The 8,724-nt window shown below is 41.0% G+C and overlaps 1 pseudogene; it reads left to right on the top strand.

Annotated features, from left to right (window-relative positions):
* Window positions 1–5,553: 5,553 nt before the first annotated feature.
* LOC136543989 (uncharacterized) lies at window positions 5,554–8,501 on the top strand (annotated as a pseudogene).
* Window positions 8,502–8,724: the final 223 nt, after the last annotated feature.

An 8,724-nucleotide genomic window follows, 5' to 3' on the forward strand; every position in this document is an offset into this window, starting at 1 on the left:
GATTGCAACAATTGAATGACCACTATGCAAGATGAGATGGAGTCACTTGAAAAGAATGGTACTTGGGATTTAGTGAAATTGCCGAAGAATAAAAAGCCTGTCCGTTTTGCAAATGGATTTTCAAAAGAAAGGATGGTATGTCTCCATGTGAGCCAGCAAGGTATAAAGCAAGGTTGGTTGCTAAAGGTTATAGCTAGATTCCAGGTATTGATTATAATGATGTCTTTTCCCCAGTTGTTAAGCATAGTTCTATTCATACTTTGCTTAGTATTGTTGCCATGCATGATTATGAACTTGAGTAACTAGATGTTAAAACTGCATTCTTACATGGGGAATTGGAAGAAGACATTTATATGAACCAATCTAAAGGTTTTGTTATTCTTGGAAAAGAAAACCTTGTTTGTAGACTAAAGAAGTCTCTTTATGGTTTGAAGCAACCTCTTAGGCAATAGTACAAGAGATTTGACTCTTTTATACTCTCACATGGTTTTAAGCGGTCTGATTATGATAGCTGTGTTTATTTAAAGATTGTTAATGGCTCAACTATTTATTTGTTTTTTTATGTTGATGATATGTTGATTGGTGCAAAAGATAAATTAGAAATAGCTAAATTGAAGGCACAATTGAGTAAAGAATTTGAGATGAAGGACTTAGGTGTAGCTAAGAAAATTCTTGGTATAAAAATTGTTAGAGATAGAAAATCTGGCAAATTATACCTCAGTCAGCGAGGTTATATTAAAAAGGTTCTTCATCGTTTCAACATGTATAATGCAAAATCAGTGAGCACATTTCAGATTATCCTCAGCTTTATGTCCACAATCATATCATGAAATTGAGTACATGTCTAGAGTTTCATATTCCAGTGCAGTTGATTCTTTTATGTATGTCATGGTTTGTTCTCGTCCTGATTTATCTCATGCATTGAGTGTTATCAGTAGATTCATGGCTAATCCTGGTAAGGAGCATTGAAGGGTTGTTCAGTGGATTTTGAGATATTTGCGAGATACTTCTAATGCCTTTTAGCAATTTAGGAAATCTAGAGATGGACTTGTTGGTTATGTTGATTCTGATTATGCTAGTGATTTGGATAAGAGGTCTCTCACGGGTCATGTGTTTCACCATTGGTGGTTGTGCCATTAGCTGGAAAGCAAGTTTGCAGGCTACTGTTGCTATGTCTACTACACAAGCTGAATATATGGCTATTTCTGAAGCTTGTAAAGAAGTTATTTAGTTGAGAGGTTTATACTCTGAACTTTCTAGGATTACTTCTTGCACTACTATACATTGTGATAGCCAGAGTGCTATTTGTCTGACTAAAGATAAGATGTTTCTTGAAAAAACAAAACACAATGATGTGAGATATCATTTTATTCGAGGTGTCATTGTTGAAGGTGACATTAAGGTATGCAAGATAAATACTCGTGATAATCCCGCTAATATGTTGACAAGACCAGTTCCTGGAGCTAAGTTTGAGCTATGCTCAGGCTTAGTTGGTATTACAGTTTAAGTCTCAGTGACTTTTGACGTCGGTGATTATTTATTATTGAAGTGAGTTGATTGAGGTTACTTCATTTGCTACAAGATGGAATTCATCTCAAGGTGGAGTTTGTTGGAATATGATCCGAATTCTAACATGAGTCTTGCGGGGACGCCGGGAGGGCCTGCAGTTCGGGTTATGTTTATTAGTGGATTTGTTTCCATATTTGACTTTTGTCAGTCCGTCCAATAAATACATCTTGTAAGCCGTACGGGAAGAGCTAACGACTCATTGTATTTCCTGCCTTTTGTAAACTCTCTCCATATAGTGAAGATCGCCGGTTGGTACCCATGGTTTTTTTCCCGTAAGGGTTTTCCACGTAAAAATTTGTGTCTCGTGTTCGGTCTTTATTTACATTATTTGCTATGTATAAAAAATGTATTGACAATCCATGGGACAGTTGATGTAGGATTTTGAATCTATGGCTAAATGCAGGCAAGAACAATACCTCAACTGCATTCTCTTCTTTTGATATAAGGCTGACCAATATAGTATTTCACTGCAGCTGCACGTGAGTGAAGGATACGCTGAAGATAAGTATTACTCCATCTTATGTAATTCTGAAGGCATGCCTATGCATTGATGGTACAAACAACTTTAATTTATAATAAAAAAAATGCAAGGTTTGTGTAATGGATTCAACTAAGCATATGAATTGATCAAATGTACGAGCCGGTGAGGAGCATGCGCGGCTAGTTTTAATTTATAAGTTGGTAATTCAGTAAGTGTACGAATGGTCTTAGTTTATAATTTTGATAAATTAGTAAGGTTGCAGTACAGTACAGGGATCATTTTATTAAGCTCGGCTGATGGAGAACAATTGCAGTGGCTTCATAAACCACCATGCTTGCAGGGTACGGTAGGATTAGCTGAAGTATGGCCTATATATGTATATGGCTCAGAAGACAAAGGCACTTGACTGTAGTGAAGAGGTGAAACAAAAACAAAAACAAAGCAAGTAACTAAAATTGGCGAGTACGATGATCAAAGCAAGCCGGAATCAATATGATGCTACTCTGCTCACTCTAGTTTACTGAATGAATGTAGACGCAGGCTGAAGTCACTTAACCAAGACAATTAAGGATATGGTCAGGAGGAGCATATTGAAATACAGTGTAGGTTAAAATTAATAAGCCCAATGGGCACATAATATTCAGATTTTTAGCTGAACCAAAGCCACTAACAAAGTAAGAGAACCAAGTAAAGAAGAAGACACAAACCTAGGCTTTAGTGGTAAATGCAGAACTTAATTGTTCTAATCATGGAATCGAAGCACATGGTTGATTCCATTTGCAATTTTTGAGGCGATGAAGCCACGAAGGGTCCTATCTCTTGGCCGTTAATCGAAGCAGGAGGATGTGCCCTTGATTCCATTTGCAATTTTTGAGGCGATGAAGCCACGAAGGGTTCTATCTCTTAGGCCGTGAATCGAAGCCGGAGGATGTGCCCTTGTCCGTGGTCGCTCCCCAGCCATTGGCAGGTTGCACAGCAGTCGAGTAGCTAGCGGAGGGGAACTTTGGGGGGCACTGAACCTGCAAAAGAGACATAATATGAATAAACGAAATGTGAGGCCTCTTGGAACAGGTTAGAGCATCTCTAGCAGAGCCCCGACTTGAGCCATCATCCTACTTTTGATGGTCAAGGAGGAAAAAACTCACTCCAGCCCTCAAATGTGAGAGGGCCCTGAAATCCCTCCCCGGGCTCTCATTTTTGGGGGCTCTGGAGCCAGCCCCTACTTGGTTGTTTCTACGGTTGTTCTCGCGCTACTCGACCCAACGCCTCTCTTCGTCCCATAGACTTGCCGCCGGCGGACCTCCTCCTCGCCCGCGCTCGCCGCCGGCGTGGCTGGCCCTGCCCGACGGGAGCTCGCCCGCGACTCCAGCCACACGGCCTCTCATCCGAGGTTCGGCCAAGGTCACGATGGAGAGGGCGAGATCCGGTGGTCGTGACCTCTTCCTCCGACGGCCGCAGCCTAATTCCTCCCGTGGACGCAACCTCTTCCTCTGGTGGCACCTCCCCTCACTTCCTTCCGGCAGGGCTCACGACACACTAGTAGAGAACAGACTTTTGGTTTGCATCGTTTTTTGGCTTTAGGCCTGATCATATTTGGGCCTGGGACTAATATAAAGAGAGGAATAGTCTCGGTTGGAGCCACCAACCGGGACTAAAGCCCCCTACCTAATGGCTAGAGTAGTAGGCTTTTGCAGGAGAGGACCGTTAGTCCCGGTTGGTGGCTCCAACCGGGACTAAAGGTCATCCTCTAGTCCTGATTGGAGTTATCAGCCGTAACTAAATATTTAATTCCTGTCGGTGGCTCCAACCGGGACTAGAATTCCACTAATAGTCTGTGTTTAAACCACAAACCGAGACTACATGTCCCAGGCTATATACTTTCTCCTTCTTCCTCCGCAGCCCGAGCCATTTCAAGCTCTCTGCCTGCTCTCTGTTCTTGCTCGTGGAAGGAGTTCATGGTTGCGGGATTGGTGAAGACTTCATTCCTCCATCCATTCTTTGGTTCTAAAGGTTAGCAACTTCATCCTCTCACGTTTCATCACTAGCATGGCTTATTTCGTGGTCTAGAAATAGAGAAATTTATGGTTTTCTAGATTGAGAATAATGATGGATTTTTTTGATTTATATACCATTTGAGCTCGAAATCACTTGATAGTTTGAATATGAAGATGAAGGAAGCTTATAGTAGTTCATCAAAACTAATATGCACCTTTCATTGCCTCATTTCATGGTTTAGAAATAGAGAAATTTAAGGTTTTTTACATTAGAAAGAATGGTTGATTTTTTTGGATTTAAACACCATCTGAGCTCAAACTCACTTGATAGTTTGCAAATGTAGAAGAAAGCTTAAAGTAGTTGATCAAAATTAAACGAGTGTCCACCTTTCTTTCTAATGTATAGCTCATTAAATTTCATGGTTCACAAAATGAGAAATTTATAGTAGTTGATGAAAATGAGTATAGAGATCGAGTCGTGGATGGCCACTGCTTCCGGGTCCTCGGCCTCGCATGGGGTCCCTAATCGACTAAGGCCAGACCTCCCTCTCATTATGTGCGGCAAGTGTGGGCAGAAGACTGTGTTGGAGTATAGGGTGAAGAAGAAGGGTCCCAACCGAGGGCACATCTTCTACATGTGTTCGGATCACAATGTGAGTCATTTTTTGTCATGTTTTGTTATCGTTTGTAGTCATTTTCATGATGATTTTGATTAAAGTTCTTGATTTAGTGTTGTAATTTTGGTGGGATGACACTGGATCATGTAATGGTTGGTACTAGGAGGAAGAGAATGTTGAGCACATCCAAAAATCTCTTGCAATGGCGACTGAGATGACTGATGAGAGTGCACCTATGTATGATGAGGCAGTGAACCAGCAGAAGAATGATCTATCTAGTTTAGTTAGAATTGGTCATGAAATCCTTATTATGTTGAAGTGCATTGTAGGTTTAGTTTGTTTAGTGCTATTTGGGATTGTCTACATGTAATGTTCGAGAGTGAAACAGTTGTGTGGTATAAGATATTAATTAATTATGTTGATTGATGGATATTTTGGATCTTTTAATTAACTACTAATCATGCATGTTGTATAATATGGGTTATTAAAAGTTTTTGATATGGTGCATGTCATGTAATGCAGATGAACCGACAATGGATGTACAATGCTGACCACCGCTCCCCAGAGTTCATTAGGGGCGTGCATGATTTCTTAAATGTGGCCAAGGCAAACACACAGAATGGTTTCATGTGCTACCCATGTGTTCTAGGTAAGAATGTAAAGGATTATGCTTGCTCAAGGACCCTTCACGAACACCTGTTTATGTCAGGTTTCATACCAAACTATATTTGTTGGACTAAGCATGGAGAAAGCAGGGTTGTAATGGAAGATGATGAAGAAGAAGAAGGGGATGATGACAACACTATTTGTGGGTTTGCTGAATATGATGCCTTTGATGATACTGCAATAGGGGAAGCTGAAGAAGAGGTAGCAGCAAAAGATGAGCCCGTTGATGACCTTGGTCAGGCCATCCATGATGCACAAAGAGAATCACAAGAAATTGCTATACCTGACTTGCAAAGAGGGTGAGAAAAAGTTGGGTACCACACTGGAATTGCCAAAATGGAAGGCAAAGAATGGTGTATCCTGTAAGGGATTTGGGGAGTTACTGAATATCACAAAGAAGATCCTTCCAAAGGATAATGAATTGTCCACCACAACATACAAAGCAAAACTGGTTGTCTACCCTCTGAGATTAGAAATCCAAAAGATACATGCATGTCCTAATGACTGCATCCTCTACCGCGGTAAGGAGTACAAGAATTTGGATGCATGCCTGGTATGCCATGCATCATGGTATAAGATTAGGCAAGATGACCCTGGCGATGTTGAGGGCGACGAACAATGTCCCATGAAGAGAATCCCTGCCAAGGTGATGTGGTATGCTCCTATAATACCACCCTTGCAATGTTTGCTCAGAAACAAAGAGCATGCAAAGTTTCTGTGATGGCACAAAGAAGACTATAAGGTAGATGATATGTTGAAACACCCCACTGATGGGTCCTAGCGGAGAGCAATCAACAAAGAATTCCCAAAGTTTGTAGATGATGCAAGAAACTTAAGGTTTGCTTTAAGTACAGACAGCATGAATCCTTTTGGGGAGCAGAGAAGCAGTCATAACACTTGGCCTGTTACTCTATGTATCTACAACATTCCTCCATGGTTGTGCATGAAGTTGAAGTTCATTATGATGCCAGTGCTCATCCAAGGCCCGAAGCAACCTAACAACGGCATTGATGTGTACTTGAGGCCATTACTTGAAGAACTTCTACTTTTGCAGAACAGAATAGGCATACGTGTGTGGGATGAGCACAAACAGGAACACTTTGACCTACGAGCATTGTTGTTCGTAATAATCAATGATTGGCCAGCTCTTAGTAATCTTCCAGGACAATTAAACAAGGGATATAATGCATGCACACACTGTTTTGATGACATGGAAAGTATATATTTGAAAAAGTGTCGAAAGGTCATGTACATTAGCCATCGTCAATTTCTTCCATTGAATCACGCCCTAAAAAAGAAAGGCAAGCATTTTAAAGGTAAGGCAGAGCATCGAACAAAGCCTAACAATCATAGTGGTGAGGATGTATTCAATATGGTCAAGGATGTATAAGTAGCCTTTGGGCAGGGACCTGGTAGCCAACCTATTCTGAATGATGCTAACGGACATGCACCCATGTGGAAGAACAAGTCCATATTTTGGGAGCTACCCTATTGGCAAGTCCTAGAGGTCCGCAGCACGATCGACGTGATGCACCTGACGAAGAATCTTTGTGTGAACTTGCTAGGCTTCATGGGTGTGTATGGGAAGCCTAAAGACACACTGGAAGCAAGATAGGACCTACAGTGTTTGAAAGAATGAGACAACCTACACCTAGAGAAGGAAAATGATGGACGCCATTACTTAAGTCCTGCCAGCTACACTCTTAGCAAAGAAGAGAAGGAAAGCATGTTTGAATGCCTAAGCAGCATCAAGGTCCCATCTGGCTTCTCCTTGAATGTCAAGGGGATAATAAATGTGACAGAGAAGAAATTCCTAAACTTAAAGTCTCATGACTGCCACGTCCTTATGACGTAATTGCTTCCGGTTACATTGAGAGGGATTCTAACTCCAAATGTACGATTAGCCACCGTGAAACTATGTGCATTCCTCAACGCAATTTCTCAGAAGACAATCAATCTAGTGCATCTCGCAAAGCTATAGAATGATGTGGTCCAATGTCTTGTTAGCTTTGAGTTCGTGTTCCTGCCATCCTTCTTTAATATTATGACACACCTCCTAGTTCACTTAGTCAAAGAGATTAGTATTCTTGGTCCTATATTCCTACACAACATGTTCCCCTTTGAGAGGTTCGTGGGAGTCCTAAAGAAATATGTTCATAAGCATGCTCGGCCAGAAGGAAGCATCGCCAAGGGCTACGAAACAGAGGAGGTCATTGAGTTCTGTGTTGATTTTATTCCTAACCTCAACCCGATTGGTGTTCCTAAATCATGGCATGAGGGGAGACTATGTGGAAAGGGAACACTAGCGAAGAAGGCATGTATTGGCAAGGAGGATGATTATTTCCGTAAAGCACACTACACAGTTCTGCAAAACTCCTTCTTGGTGGATTCGTATATTGACGTACATAAGGACATTATACAATCTGAATTCCTAGGGAAGATTGAAGCCTGGATTATGCATCGGCACAAGGAAACTTTCGGCGATTGGTTGCGAAAACAATGTCAGGGTGACAGGAGTCTTGATGAGCAACTATACTTGTTGTCAAGGGAGCCATCTTGGCATATCCTGACATTCAAAGTGTACAAGATAAATGGTAATACATTTTACACGATAGCTCAAGATAAAAGGAGCACCAACCAAAATAGTGGTTCCGCATAGATGCCACAGACCCAAATAGGAATAAGGAAACATATTATGGCCACATAGAGGAGATATGAGAACTAGACTATAGACCTTCTTTTAAGGTCGCTTTGTTTCGATGCCAATGGGTGAAGGTGACCAGAGGTGGGGTAACAGTGGACCATCAGTACGAAATGACAATAGTGGACCTCAACATACTTGGGTATAGAGACGAACCATTCGTCTTAGCCAAGGATGTGAATCAGATGTTATATATGAAGGACATGTCTACCAAACCAAAGAAAGGGTAAAACAACAACGACTCAGACAATGAGCCAAAGCGCCACATAGTTCTCTTAGGGAAAATAAACATCATGGGAATCAAGGACATGTCTGACATGTTAGAAGATTATGAAAAGAATTATGGAATTCTGCCCTTCATAGTGAATAGTGACCCAAGCATCCTGCTAAATAATGAGGACACTTCATGCTTACAGTGCGATCATAACCAAAGGACATACGTCAAGAAGAAGTTCATTGCTGTTCCAGCTTGATATCGTGATGTATTAGACCTATTATGTAATAATTATGGCTTTAGATTTTTCTATCGTGTTTTCATATTTTTTATGGTTTAAATGAATTTTCTGCTTGATGTGCTTTGCATTACGGTTATGTAGTGCCACTTGTGAGCTCTAATGTTGAGATATGATTAGTGGTGAGTGTCAGAAAAGTTAAAAACCTTTGTGAAAGTTTTGGTTAAAAGCTAACCGATGGCGA

Source organism: Miscanthus floridulus, chromosome 3 (assembly GCF_019320115.1).
Source record: "Miscanthus floridulus cultivar M001 chromosome 3, ASM1932011v1, whole genome shotgun sequence".
NCBI classification, from domain to species: Eukaryota; Viridiplantae; Streptophyta; class Magnoliopsida; order Poales; family Poaceae; genus Miscanthus; species Miscanthus floridulus.